Raw genomic sequence first — 16,694 nt, 5'->3', positions numbered from 1 at the left:
GTGCACCCCGAGCGCCATCGTCCTCGACATTTTTTCCGAAATTTTGGGAGCTAGATCTTACTGTATTTTTCTGCTAAAATCCAGAATTTTGGCTGATTTTATCAATTTTAACACTTTCAAAATTAAAGTCAAAGTTGGTCTAGCGATTGCTTGGATTGAGGCTTCTAATCATTCAAAAATTGTTGAAATTGAAATTTTTATCAAAATTGTGTTTCTTGCAGTCCTAAATCTGAAAAGTGTGTTGGTGTTCATTCAGAATTTCAGTGTTTTATTCAAATTTTTACAATTTGTGACTTTTGAAATTAAGTGTTTAATTGTAACAACCTTGATTTCCACTTTCAAATTCGAATTTTGCATGAAATCGAGTCAACTTTTAAATTTCAAAACTTGCATTGCTTTTAGCATTCCCTCTAAAATCATAAAATTCAAAATTTCAGTTTCCCTCTCCTTTTCAAAATTCAAATTTTACATTTTTCAACAATCTTGGTAGGGTTCAATTTTGAGATTGCAACTTTAATTTGGCCTATCTGTAGATCGTAAAATCACTCAATTTTTTCAGATTAGCTTTAAAATCATCATTACTTTCATCCCTGAAAATTTCGAAAAAAGTTGCGAGGACCGTGTGCACTCCGAGAGCCACGGTCCCGGACATTTTTTCCGAAATTTCGGGAGATTGTCCTGATTGCATTTGACAGCTTAAATCTAGGAGATTGGCTGATTTTATTGAAATTTGCTACCTCTAAAAATTCAAAATCTTCTCTCTCTCTTTAGTGCATGAGTTTTACAACAATAAGCCCTACTTACACTATTCCCGTTAGATGAAGCCTTAGAATTAAGTCTTTCCAAGGTGTAATTACCGAGGAGATGGAACCTAATTTGAATGGCCTTTTTAACGAGGACATGGGTAATTCCTCCAATCCTCTTAATGATGAAGAAGCTCTCCATGAGGTTTCTGTAGAGCAACTTTCAAAGTTTGATAACCAATTTGATGATTTTCGACAATGGATGTCTCAAGAATACCCCGATAGCGAAGCTCTTTCATTAATTGAGGGTCTAAAACATATGGTTCAAAGTGATAAGAATGGAATTGATATTTTGCATGGTATTGCACACATTGTGGATTTGAATGTGATGCCTATGAAGAGTTGTGCCGAAACTTTGGGTTATACACAACCTCCTACTCAAGTTAATCATTCTATTCCTTTGACGACTTCTATTGCTAGTATACCTACTTTTACATCAAACATAATGACTACGTCAACACAAGATATTCCCCCTATGATCACCAGTCATGGGGGCAATCCCTCTTCTGCAATCAACCCTCTTCCTTCATTCAATCCAACTTCTTCATTCATTCCTTCAGTGAGTGTTCCTATTATATCTCCACAAATGAACATGATGCAAGGGGGCAATTCGTTTAATCATTCCATTCCTCCTTGTAGTGTTCCTCCTGTCCAATCATCTCCTATGACTAACTATCATAGTGTCCCACCACTTTACTCTCTACCTTCTTTCAATAACATAACACCTCCATCACAATCTAACACATCTAATATGAACTCTTCGACTGAAGCGACCATTAACAATCTTGCACAAACTGTCTCTTCTTTACAACAACAAATTGCCTCTATGAATCAATCTAAGTTTAGTGTGCCCACATTTGATGTTGCGAGCCCACTTTCTCTTGACATTGTCCAAGCTATTCCCCCTAAACATGTTGAAATTCCGCATTTGGAGCTTTATAATGGTAAGGGTGATCCTTTAACACATGTTAAGACCTTTCAAACAATATGTACCGATTTTGCTTATGACCAAAGATTGCTTGCAAAACTGTTTACTAGAACATTAAGAGATAAAGCCCTACAATGGTATTGCTCGTTGCCTTCCTATTCTATTACTTCTTTCAAACAACTTGCAAATGCTTTTATTCAACAATTTCAAAACAATATAAGTCCTAAAGTTACTTTGATTGATTTAATGCATTGTAAACAAGGTGTTAAAGAAAAAGTGACTGATTTCATTGGTAGATATAAGCATTTGTATGCTCAAATCTCTTTTCCAGTGCCTGAAAATGATATTCAAAGAATCTTTATTTCTAATTTATAAAAAGATATTAGAGAAAAACTCCTATTTTCTGAGTTTACTTCTTTCCAACAGTTGTGCGCAACTCTTCACAATTATCAACTGACTGTGAGCCAAATGGAACAAGCAAATCCTATGGCTCCGAGTGATAAGGGTGATAGTAGTCAACAACCATTTGGGAAGTTTAAACCGAACAAAGAGTCAATTAAATTCAATGAAAACATCATCAACAACAATGTGAATGAAGCATCAGGTGTGCCTCCTATTTCTAAGTTTTTCAGGAAAGAAAGAAAGTTTACTCCTTTGAATGAATCATTGCATAGTATTATGAATAAGTTATTGGAACAAAATGTGCTTACTCTTCCTCCTATAAGGCAAATAGATCCTGCAAAGATTAATTCACCCTATTTTGATAACAAATCGTTTTGTCAATTTCATCGTCATCCTGGGCATGATACTGAAAAATGTTTTTCTTTAAAGGGTAAAATTCAAGATTTGATTGATAATAATACTATCTCTGTTTCTAGAGTGAATGATAAAGGCAACACATCTGTAGCTCCTCCTAACCAAAATCTTAAGATTTTTACTGATCCATTGCCTTCTCATACCTCTAATGCGATTGATACTACTGATTCCTCTGTCTCACCTGATGATCTTGTGTCTATGACTCCTAATGTGATTAAATTTGTGGAGCAGCAGAAAATCCCTAAAGAACCTTCCATCACCTTTGATTCTAGTGAAACTATCAGGGCTCCTAATGGTCCTTTATATATAGTTGCAAAAGTCAAGAATACACCTTGCCGTGGAGTGCTTATTGATCCTTCTTGTATGGTTAATGTCATTACTGAAGAATTTCTTTTTACTTTGCAATTGAATCAAGTAATCTATGATGAAACAAATGTGGTTGTGAAACTATTTGATGCATTTTCTTCTCCTGCAATTGGTTCTATTACATTACCTATTGAGGTCCATAACAAATCCCTTGATGTGGACTTTGCTATTATTCCATCATCCGAACAATTTCATGTGAAGCTAGGCTATCCTTGGCTATCTTCCATGAAAGCTATTGCTTCTCCTATTCACAAGTGCTTGAAATTTCCCCATAATGGTGAAGTTGTTACTGTCAATCATAGTCTCTTTAAACCAGCTGAAAGAACTTCTAGCGTTCTTATTGATTACTTTTGGCCTAAACAATTCCAATCTCTTCCTCCGCAAAGTGATCATCTTTTCAAATCTTATCAAAAGTGGAAAAAAGATATGATCCTTTCTCTAAGTGAACCTAGAACACCCAAACTTGATATTCCTATCATTCTTGAGAAGGAAGTTCTTCCTTTGAAAGATAAAACCAATGTCTTTCCTCAAGAAGATTCCTCACCCATTCCTATGGATGTGACTATGCCTATATCTAATAAACTTCCTAAAGCTAGACCTATACCTCCTCGTCATGATGGGCTTGGTCTCCTTCCTACACCAAATAGTCCTCCTTTATATGGAGCAGTTCCTCCTCCTTCCTCTTATGGAGAGAAGAGACCTTCCTCTTCTCCTATTGTTCAACCTAAGAGACCACAACCTAAACACCCAAGTGATAAGGATGAGAACATTCCTCCTCCTCAATCTCCTAATCTTCCTACTAAGACTAGATGAAATCATTCTGCACGTGAACGCCGACAAAAGCGTCATCTTAGAGCTCAGGCAGCTACCTTTCAAACTTTGCAATCCCCAAAAACACCTTCAGCCAGTATTATTCCATTTTCTCCTCAGCCGACGATTGAGCCAAAATCTCCTAAACATAAGATGCATGATGGTCTTGATCCTGTGCGAGTTAAAGATCCTATTTTTATAAATCTTGATGATGATATAGATGAAAATGTTATTCATGATGAAAATGTTATTCCTGTTCATTCTGATAGTGAATATGAATTTGTTGACGTTGATAACCATCTATCTAATGAATTTTCTAAAGCACTTATCCTAGCTCCTAGACAAGAACAACGTGGCTTGGGATATGAACATAGCCCTTGTTTGGATCTTGTGATAGCTCTATCTGCTATGTTGGATGTTCCTCCTCTAGCGTGTTTCCTACCTTCTTGAAATACTGATCAGCAAGATCGGGGGGTAGATGACGTGCTAGACTAGTTTCATTAGCATAGCAGATTCTCTCCCCCTCTCTTTTGTTACTTCTTCTATGTGTTATTCTCATTCTTCTATTTGTTGTCCTTAGTGTTGTCTACTTGAGGATGATGCAAAGCATTGAGATCTCTCGATCTCTCTCATGTTGACTCAAAAGACACATGTGTTCCCTTCTTCTAGGTGACCTTCCTTGATTGGGGAATGAAGAACAATTATGCATACATACATATGATATACATGAATTATCATACAGCATACTGACCCTAAGGAAAGCGAAGTCACCTTGTGCTTTGTGTTTTGTGTCTATTATCCTTGGGCTTATCTCACACTTGGGGGCTAAATCCTTGTGATAACGTGCTCCTTTCCATTCTCATTCTTATATGTATCACTACCTTAAAGCAATCACCCCCGGTGAGGCGTGTGCGATCTCTTTAACGTAGGGGGGCATACATCCCGTCCATATCTTTTCAAGATACTTGAAAATTTCTTGACAAATTTAGCTTTGCCTTGAAAATTTTTGATATCTTTCTTGCATGACTCATAGTGAGGGAACCTTACTACTGACAGTCATGGTTCTCCCTCGTCATCTTCCCTTTTACTTTGTCAATTGAAGTCATAAAATCCTTAGTCCATTGGGGGCTTGGTGTATCTTGTCTTCTTGACGTGGTGAAAGTCTTTCAATATTGTTTCCTTGTACTTTATAGGAAGTATGAGCGTACGCTTATACTCCTGCTAAAGTGGGGGCTAAATGTAGCGTCCTAAAATTGTGACACTTGCAATTTCGATTGCATTTGGGTCTTCACGATGGCGATGCAACACGGAACCTGAATGGAGACCCCGAAACTTGTTTATGACATCAAAAACTGCATTTCTCAGCACCCTGGCCTGATCCTCCTTGCACCCTGCTGCCCCTGGAGGTGGGACCATGGCGCCTAGCGCCCTGGTTCCTGGCCCTATTTTGGGCCCAGTCTCTTTTGGGGCTTCAGGTCTTTAAGTTTGCAAATTGGAAAATAACATTTCCTGGTCGGCCTAAGGTCAGGAAAATCATTCTATCAGCCCTAATTGACAAGTATATAAACTACATTTCCTCTCCCATTTGAGGAGGTCGGAAAAGGGAAGACATATGTGAGCAAGGCGAAAGCAATATTCAAGCATTCAAACATTCAAGAATTCAAGCATTCCTTCAAGCAATTGATCATTCTAAGTCTCTATTCAAGGCTAAGTGTTGCATTCAAGACAAGGATTCAACCATTGAAGAGGAGATCACATACAACACATTACATACTACATACATTACACCTTCGCATGTAAGAATACAAACATTCTTACAACAAGGTATCAGTACTTGTTTACATTACAAACATTTGCATTTACAACATTCTCATTTCTTGGTTAATTCCAAAACCGGGGTTTGACCTAAAGGCAAACCCCTCATCCCTAACCCCCCAATCGTCCTCTCTTTTCTGTGTGTAGGTTGCAGGTACGCGGCTGTAATTGAAGATCTGGAATCCTTGTGCAGAGACGAACAGATCCACTTTCGTTTTGCGGATTTTTCGGAGGACCGTGTGCACGCCGAGCGCCATCGTCCCGTCAACTTTCGCTCAAATTTGCAGAACAGTACCGTCTCAACATTTTACTGCTAATTCCAGGTCCGCAGCTTCATATCATAACCCTATCTCTATTTATAAGCGAATATTTCCCACTTTACATGCATTCCTAGTTCAATCTTTCTATCTACATTTCTTTACAAATGAGGGTATCCTTGATATCTTAACCCTTGAAACTCGTTTAGAATCCAAGCTTGCATTGCGTGGGAGTGGATCTTATGGGTTTCAACCCCTCTTTTGAATGTAAAGTCCTTCCTAAGTGAAAACCATCAACCCTAGTGACTCTCCCTTTTCTCTCCTTGGAGTTGGGGAGGGGAGAACAACTAGGGTTCGATTTTTTCCACTTTACAGGTATGATTGATATGAATGATTGGTAAATCTACATAGATATATCTAATTGATTGGAAATAATTTGAAATATCTTATTATTAGTATTAGTGAATTGGTTTAAGGTTTTGGTCAAAGGATATTGAGTTTTAGATCAGTTGCATTATATGACCAAAGTATTAGGTCACCTGGTATGGTTTAATAGAGTAGCTATAGATTTGTTAAAGTGTCTAAACTAGTTAAATTTGTGAGTTGATTCTAAGATGAAAATAAGTTTGGTGAAAATTTAGTTATTTTCCAACTACTAATTCGCCCCCCCCTCTCAGTGGTTGACCAAATCTTTATAGTTTCATCATATAATCTATTTTTATATTGATAATCATTTACAAAAAATTTGCTCGTAGGAGTATCAACATGAAACTAATTCGAGCTCTTGCAAGCACCACATTGAGACTAATACCAACTCCTTTTGAGCAACCAAACTAGAAATTACCTATGGAATGTTGGCACTCTACACTCTTATTAGAATAGTTGATGTTATCATCGATGGAAACCAACTGGCAATCATCTGGCAACCCACTCATAGTTACTAGCACTGACAACAAACTTCTACATACACCGGCATGCACTTCACCAGTAGAGGTAACAATACATACCAGCACTCAAGCTGACATGGAATAAACTTTTGTTTATTGTTTTATAATATAATTATCTCTTGTAAAAGCCGACATGGCATATTGTAAAATAATCATATATGTATGAGATCTTATAGGTCATTTTGAGATGAGAGAGAGAGGATAGATGAGAAGTGTAAGGCAATTTTGTATAAGGTGATATAGTTGATAGGGAAGGTTTTGGTTATAGAATGAGCTTAAACCGGTACTGAACCTGGCATAGCTGATGCTAATTTGAAGTAGTACATTGTATTGGATTTTGATAATCCATTTTGTAAGTCACTGAAACTTCTATTTTGTAGTTGAGCAGTGACCTATAGGCTGCTAGCCTTCCTACATGTGCAGGCCCCTCATTGTAAGTAATATTTATTCATTGGCCAGTGAGTGAATATTGTGGGTCACAAATCCCACTGAGTTTTTTCCCACACCAGGTTTCCTCGTTAAATATCTTGTGTTATGGTGTGTTCTCTATGTTGTCTCTGTTATTTTTATTTGCTGCATTAATTCTTATTTATCAGTACACTATTTTGGGATGCAAAGTTCTTAATAAGTATAAATATTCTGCTAACCAGTTAGACATTGATTCATCCCCCTCTCAGTGTCTTTGGGAATATCATTGATTCTAACAATTGGTATCAAAGCTTGGTCCTCTTTCAAAAGCCTAACAGCTTGAGGAAGATTCTGACACCGGCACGAATGGAGAACTTAAGAAAACAATTGGAAGGAGCTCTTATAGATTATGATGCAGAGAAATTGAAGAATATCAAACTTGAAGATGATCTAAAGACTATATAGGAATTCATTAAAGGACTTTGGGAGAACTTTTCTATAGCACAAAATAAAATAAAAGAACTTCATGAGAAGATGCAGAAAGATGATGATGAAAAAGAAACTCTTAGAGAACTTGCAAACAAATTGAGACAAGAAAACAATAATATGAAGAACGAAATGCAAGATAGGGCTATGAGGTTATGTAAAGATATTGAAGACAGGAAGAAGAATGAAGAAGACTTGACTAGGAAACTTAATGATGCTGGAAATGAAAATCTAAGACTTAGTCATGAAAATTATATGTTGAAGACAGATCTAATTCATAGGCAACATGATAAAACTAAGTTTATGAGACAAATGGGAATTCTAGAAAATGAGTTGGCTACTGCAAATAAACACAAAGACAAATTCAAGAAAAGTTCAGAGGATCTTGATGACATGTTGAAAAGTCAGAAACCTAATGGAGATACTAATGGACTTGGATTTGAAGTTGGAGAAAGTTTCAGTACTGCAAACAATCTAGATCAGAACAAACTGGTAAGACAACCTAATTCTTATAAGTTTAATGGCAAATGTTTCAATTGCAATGAATATGGTCATAGAGAAAATCAGTGTAGATTTAGAAATAATCAGAATATTAATGCACCCACCGGTCAATGTTCCAAATGCAACAAAGTTGGTCATAATTCAGAAAATTGCAGAATGAATGTGAAATGTTATGTTTGTGGAAGATATGGACATTTATCTAATCAATGCAGAACACAAACCGGCATAGGATATGGAAAGGCTATTCAGAGGAATAATATAACTTGTTATGCTTGTAACAAAATTGGACATATTGCTAAATTTTGTAGAAGCAATACTTCACTAGAAAACAATAAAGGATCTAGTTTGAAATGCAAAGAAAAGGTAGATGAGGTAAAGCAAGAATTTTCAAAATAATGGATTAAGAAGAGAGATCAGAAAGTTGATGAAACTGTCTTTATACTTGTAGAACAGAGTAATCCTCCACCGGCAGGAGATTCTTCATCCAACTGAGAAGTAACCTTTTGGGGGTATTGCAGCAAGTTCAAAATCATGTAGATTACCCTTGGTTGAAGGTGAGAAGATAGATTTCTTCTTTACCGACAGATGTGTTAAGTTTTCACTTAACCGATGAGCATTTAATGTGGTTGGTGGAAGATATGTCATTATAAATCAGTTGATTTCCCTCATTTTTTATTCACCGAACATTCAAATTATCAAAGAGTGCGAAAAATGAGCAAAGGCATTCAAGGCGAAGGTGCAAAGTGATTTCTTCAGACATTCAGAATATTTTCAGGCAGTAAAAGGTATTTTTCAATGGCCTCTTCTTCTGCTCCCGAATTTATTTTGAACCCTTTTATTGTGGAAAAAGTGAAACGCCCTAGGTTCGTGTTTAAGATAATTCCCAAAATTGCGAAGCAAGATGACTCTGTAGGGGCATTTTCAAAAATTCCTAAAGGTGTAGCATTTGCAGAAGACCCTAGGATTTATATACATTGCAATATAGAAGAACTAGGTTCCAAGGAATTAATGAAAATGTTTACTAAGATCATTTGTGATGAACATGGTGTTGTTAAACCCGAACACAAGATTGTGGAAACTCTAGGTTTTGTGGAGATATTGAATATCCCTCAATTTCCAGAGGAAGTAGTAAGGATTGTATTGAGTAGAGCACATGGAGAATTCTTATGGTTGGATTATGTTTGCAAGATAACCCAGCAAGCAATTAGGGCAATTACTGGTTTACCCTCAACCAACAACAGACCTGATAAAACAAAGAAGATTCCCAACAACAAAGTGATAAGCCTAACCGGAGCAACATCTGACAATAGATCACTTAGAGTAAATGATATTAAGGACATCAATGTGAGATTTGTAAGTATGGTGCTAGGATACAAGACCACACATGCAAATAGGCTAAGTTCTATTTCTAGTCTCTGTATACACAGTGTTTATGAGATGGTAAAAAACAATGCAATGATTGATGTGTGTGAATGGTTCAAATATAAGCTTATTGACAATTCAAAAAAGATTAAGGGAGACAAGAAAGGTACATTCTATTTTGGAAACCTTTTGGTATGTTTAATGTTGTATTTCACTAAAGAGGTCCCCGGTACAGGACCCAAAGACTTTGGCTATGATATACCGGTATGAAAACAACTACAAGAATCTTTTACTGGCATGGGAACTGCTAGAGACAACAACATAATAGATTACTTTAAAACTTTCTAAGCTAAGATGAGAGCTAGAGAAAGGTTACCACAGAGTGTAGTAGATAAATATGACAAATAAATTTGTTTTGTCATCAAAAGAGATGAGACATGGATGGAGGTAGTACTCCCTAGGACTATTTGGGTCACTGAGATGGGATATGAAGTAGATCTTACTATTCTGGAGACATATGCCAAAGCTTTACTGGATGCACTGAGAGAACCATTAGAAAAGGTCTTTGGTAGTGCTGAGACTATTGAAAGTAATGTAAATCTGTTGAAGAAAAGAAAGAAAAGAGAAAAATGCATTAGAGATGCTTCTAAGAAGGTAAAGGAAATTAAATAAAATATCATGAACATTAGTGGCATATCGGCTAGTGATCTTGAAGGACTTCAACCGAAGGCACATATTTCACCGGTTGACACATCTTCTGGAACCGATAGTGAGAAGGCAACAAAATTTAAAAGAGTTGAAAGGAGGAAGAGAAAACCTTCACCGGTACCCTCTCCTTCACCTAACAGAACAAGGGATTTGAAAAAGAAACAATAGGCAGTAAGAGGACCGCCCAAGAAACTAACACCAAAGAAGAAACAACAACCTATTACACCTTCTTTGAATGATTTGTTGAATGAAATAACTGATGACGACAATTTGGCTAATGTGCACAAACAGTATAATACATTTAATGATTCTGACAGGGAAAGCATTGAGAACAATATTATTTTACACTTGGACATATATAAGAAGGTTCTAATTGAATTTGTGGATGATTTAGCAAACGAACTTTATAGAAGATTGGAAGAAAAAAGGATAGCGGTGATAGAATTAGACAAGAAACTGAAAATTGAAAAACTTCTAGTTGTACATCCTATTAACTCAAAAGAAGAAATTGATGAATTGATTTCTGAGGCTAACTGATCTGTTTTTGCCAGTGGGCACCGACAGGTAAGCTTAATGGCAGGAAGAGTGAAAGAGATTGCCAATGAGACTGCAGATAATTAGGATATATTTTTTGTGGAAAAGGAAAAAAAAGAGGAAATGAACCGACCTAAAAAGACATTCAAAGTGTATCAGAAGGACAAGGACAAGGGAAAAGGAAAAAATTGGTGGAGTTCCAAACATCAAGATTATTGACAATCTACCACCACCTTTGGATAATGCACTGGTACACTCAGAAGATCCATCGGTTATTGACACTGATGGTATTACACATGATGATACAAATCCTGAATCTAAGATACTCTTTACCATGAATGTAGATACTCAAGAAGTAAATATTATTTGTCATAAGGATAATTTAGACATTAAGGAAGACAATGTTGACAGTGGCAACATGGCAGAGAAACCAGTAGAAACTATTGAAGTTGAGATCCCAACCCAAACAGAGCAACTGTCAGAAACTGAAAAACCTACTGAAGGTAAAGATGTTGGCACAGGGCCACTAGAGACAGAGATACCAATAGTTGAACTTATAGAAAAACAAACTGAGGCAGAGGTACACATTGAAATAGAGAAACCGAAAATCACTGAGACATTAAAATAGTCTGAGAAACCTTTGCAGGTTGAGATGCAAACCCGGATTGATCCACCAGAGGAAAATGCAAGTAAAATGGTTACACTTGATGGAAGCATATAGGTAATAAAGATAATTGGTCAGACATCTGGCACATCTACAGGTGAATCCAGACCTACCAATGTTATAGAGGTACTTTTGGATTCAATCAAGAAGATAACGAATTGCAATGCATTGGCCTACAAGGCAATTGATAACACTTTACCAGTTCCTAAATTGATTGCACCAAATTGTAACATAGATCATATTAAGGATTCTTTAGGTAAATTGGACACATTGTCCAAATTTATTGTTGACAATGTAATAACTATTGACAAAGTGAATGAGGACACAATCAAGGAGAGAGTTGAAAAAGAGAAGAACAAATTCTTTGAAGACACTATAAAGAAGTTTACAAAACACTTGAATACATTATTACCGGTACTTAAATCTACAATTTTGGAGTACAAAGAGATATATAGGGAAACATGCAAACCTCACCTTTTGACAGAGGACATATATAAGGAGATCAGTAGAACACAAAAAGAAATCGATGACATAGCTGATAACATAATTAGTTCATCCGAACATATATCTGTTTTTGAGCAGGAAATGACAATTTTTTAGGAGAAATTAGAGAAACTTGAGAAAGAGAAGGCAAGGATAAGGTCAAAAGCCTGAGAACTTAAAAATAAACTTGGTCCCAAGTTGGACATTCTTATCTCTCATAGAATTGAAATATCTAAGGCATTACTTCAAGGAGAGCGATCATCGGAAGAACACAGGCACTATCTCACCGACACGATCCAACAGACTGAGGCAACCTTGAATGACAGCAAAAGGTTTATGCAGAGTCTAAATCTAGTTTTGGCATATATTTTTTAGATTGTAACCAACCAGTTACAGACTTTGAGGTGAAAATTTTGCACTCGGTTGACTATTTTTGACAACCTTTGTCATTGATGTCAAAGGGGGAGTAGTGGAGAGAAAAATGCTTATTCAGAGGAGATAATTTTCTCAGGGGGAGCACATCTTTTTGGAAACTTTTGGACTTCAGTTTTTTGAAACAGTTTTTGGATTTTTCTCATGAGTGTTGCCATCAATGCCAAAGGGGGAGATTGTTGGCATTCTACACTCTTATGAGAATAGTTGATGTTGTCATTGATGGCAACCAACTGGCAATCATTTGGCAACCCACCGACAGTTACCGGCACCGGTAATAGACTTCTACATACATTGACAATGGCAACAATGCATACCAACACTCAAGTCAACATGGAATAAACTTTTGTGTATTGTTTTATAATGTAATTATCTCTTGTAAAATCTATCATGGCATATTATAAAAGACTCATATATGTATGAGATCTTATAGGTCATTTTGAGATGAGAGAGAGAGAGGATAGATGAGAAACATAAGGCAATTTGTATAACGTGATATAGTTGATAGCAAAGGTTTTGGTTATAGACTGATCTTAAACCAGTACTAAACTTGACATAGCTAATGTTGATTTGAAGCAGTACATTGTATTGGATTTTGATAATCCATTTTGTAAGTTAGTGAGACTTCTATTTTGTAGTTGAGTAGTGAGCTCTAGGCTGCTAGACTTCCTGCATTCGCAAGCCCCTCATTGTAAGTAATATTTATGCATTGGTCAGTGAGTGAATATTGTGGGTCACAAATCCCACCAAGGTTTTTACCACACCGGGTTTCCTCATTAAATATCTTATGTTATGGTGTGTTCTCTATGTTGTCTTTGTTATTCTTATTTGCTGCATTAATTCTTATTTACCGGTACACTATTTTGGGATGCAAAGTTCTTAATAAGTATAAATCTTCTGCTAATCGGTTAGACACTGATTCACCCCCCCCCCCCCCCCCCTCTTAGTGTCTTTGGGACTATCATTGATTCTAACATGGAATACCAAGAGTTGCAACTTAGAAATCCATGTACTTAGAAACTAGCTCCACACCAGAAGCCAATTATGAAAGACCAAGAGTCACAACTTAGAATTCCATATTAGATGTCCCTTTAAGATTTAAACTTGAGTCTCCATAATGAAAACTTAATACTTTAATTAATAAGAACTCAATTACAACAAATTTTTAAACAAACAAATAGTATTAGCTACAAAATCACACTCCAGCTTATAATCCAAACAAGATACCTATCAAAGAATACTTGCTTAACTAGGATATTCGAGAGCCTCCATTTAGGACAAGCAAATAGCGGATTTCAATTTGCTGCCATTGCTCCTCAGCTTATAGAGGAGAAAGAAGATCCTGAATCCTATGACAATGACCTCATTGATGAAGCAAACCATGCTGGGAGAGAAGGGAAATTCAGAAGCCTGCAATGAATGGAAACCCACAAACCAACACTTTTATAATCATCCACAAGGTTTAGCACTATAGGTTAGTTAACTCTAACCAGAAAGCAAACAAAGTAAGTTAACCCCACAAATAAAAGGCCAAACAACGTATTGTCAACTTGAGGTCCACTTTCAAGTGACTTTGGAGTGAAGCAGTAGCTAATAAGCATCCACATGCCATAAGAAATGATCCATCTTATGCTCACAATGTAGTATTTTAACAAAAATCATTGGTATGTACCGTAAACCAAAAAAAATTAAATTAAAATTAAAGTCACGTACCGTAAACTATTATAAAATATGAAGTTTTTTAACATTATGAAAAAACATCTTAGAGAAAAATATCTTAGAGATATCATGAGAAGAAGAAGAAAGATTCTAGAGATATCTATGAGGAGGGAAATGTCTTAGAGAAAAAAATATTCTACAATAACACCTCCCTTTAAACATAGCTTAGGTGGGTACAAAGAAATTAAGTTCTGAAATAAGGTTGACAAGGTATCAAAGTATAAAGCAATCTCTCATATAGTGTAGGAAGGAAGAAAAAAACAATGGAAAGACTTACCATAAAAGAGAGAAAAATATGTGAAAGTGTAATACACATAATAAAAGGCACCTGAAGAAGTTGAACTCTTTGAATGCTAAGAAGAACAAAACCCGTATGATTAAGGGAAACTTTGGGAGAAAGACAAGTATGGTTTATCTCATTATTATCTATATGAGTACCAAAGTTGCAACATGAAGCATCCACTGAATCTTGTAGGAAAGGAAAACATGCCAAAACATATTAAGATTACCATTATGTAGATGTAATTTAATTAATATTAAATGAGATGTGCAAATTTTAAGCCATTGATAATAAGAAATACAAATAATTAATTAATAATGTAATTAGATGTAAGAATGCAAAAAAAAAGATATGGATGGTAAATGAGATTCTAGGCTTATGAATGCAAACTAAGATCTCAAATGTCCATTGTATATAACTCTAAATAAGTGATTCAATCTCTTCCAATTCTCTTTCCTGTACTTACATCTCTCTCATTTCCCTTTCATATCTGGAAACCCTAGTTGAACTCTCTCCTGGATCATACTTTTGCTTCCTAGTTACAGTAGCTTTAAATGCAGTCTCAGTTTTACCATGTGATTCTCCAAGTTCACTCAATTCAAAAGAAGCAAGCTTACCAACCAGCATGTCTCTTGTCACAATTATCACAATCTAGATCTCATCAATAGTAGCAACTTTATGTTTGTAGGCAGGAGGAAAGGATCTCCACACTTTATCTACAATCTCATCTTCTTCAATGATTCCACTAGCACATCTAATGTTCAAGACAAGATAATTCACTTTAGCCATAAAGGATGAAATATTCTCATCTTCTCCCATTCTCATCATCTCATACTTTCCTTTCAAGCTTTGCAACTTAGCAACTTTCACATGTGTCTCCTTCATACAAGGTTTCTAACTTCTCCCAAATCTCATGTATAGTCTGCAATCCCATCACATTAGTCATCTCTGAATCATTCAAGGCACTCAACAATGCTTCTTTGGCTCTTATGTTATGTTCACCATCCTTGATCTCATTCATAGTAACAAGACCATTCTAAGGAACATTGTAGACATTCTTTGTGATCTGCCAATAATCTTCTCTAAGGCATTTCAAGTGACACTCCATCTGGTTCTTCCATATAGTATAATTAGTTCCATCAAATCTTGGGCTCTCCTTCTTGAAAATAACAATTTGCATCTTGGATCTCCTCAAATAGTCAAGCTTCTTCTAGAGGATCTAGCTTTGATACCAATTGTTGACAACAACAATGCAGGAAAACTGAGAGGGGAGATGAATCAGTTTTCACCAAACTTAAACAAATTAACATCAACTTTAGATATGATCAAGAACAACAATAGCACAGATAAACACCACATCAACAAAACACATAACACAAATATTTTTGACGTGGAAAACCCGATTGAGGGAAAAACCACGGTGGGAACCTACCCACAATATGATGATACTCTGCAATAGTATGTGTAAATATTACAATGAGGAATGTGCATACATTCAGGCACACTGCCTAGAGCTCACTTCTCAAAATCAACAAAGGGATACAACCCTAGGAAGGCTTAGTGCCTTACAAAGATCAGACACCAATCCAGATTACATGATAGTATCTCCAAATGCCTGATCACAATTCTGGTTAAGCACATTGTCTGCTCTACAAAACTCCGCTACTCTTCAACACTCTTCCAAAAGATCAAATCTTGTTTGCACATACAACACTCTCAAATATTGCAAACACACAGCTTACATGACTATTACACTTATTTATACAAATCATCAACCTTACTCTAAAGGTGGGCTCAACTCATAAGACCTAATTACAAAATTACATCACACGATACATAAATCCATATGTGGACCAATACAATATCAACAAGGACATAACATAGACCCAAATCAAATCCTCGAACATGCAACACCACCGAATATCTCGCCAAGATCATCTGCAACATGCAATAACCATCGGGTCAACCAGAAAGGTTGTATAACACGAAGAATACCACTGAACTAGTAAAATCTTCAATAATGCACACAACGAATAATGCAGAACAACAATACACATAGCACACGATATGGAAACACCAACAAGCAATGTGAATTCCTCCACAACAACCACAACAACTCAGATTACAAGAATCATCATCATCTCCCTTCCGGAGCTCAAGAAGACCAACATAACTTACTAACAAACTAAAAGATACACCTGTGAAGTTTCAAATCATGAGCCACTCAAATTGAGGACACACATGAACATCCCAAACACTCTCCAAAATCCACACAACACAATGAATCAATTCTGAAGTAATATGAACCCAAAATCACAACTTTGCAATACAGAACTAACAAAAAAACCAACCATCACACCGGATCACACAACTTG

Source organism: Cryptomeria japonica, chromosome 6 (assembly GCF_030272615.1).
Source record: "Cryptomeria japonica chromosome 6, Sugi_1.0, whole genome shotgun sequence".
Lineage (NCBI taxonomy): Eukaryota > Viridiplantae > Streptophyta > Pinopsida > Cupressales > Cupressaceae > Cryptomeria > Cryptomeria japonica.
The sequence above is the reverse complement of the archived record's forward strand: the minus strand, read 5'-3'. Positions refer to the sequence as shown.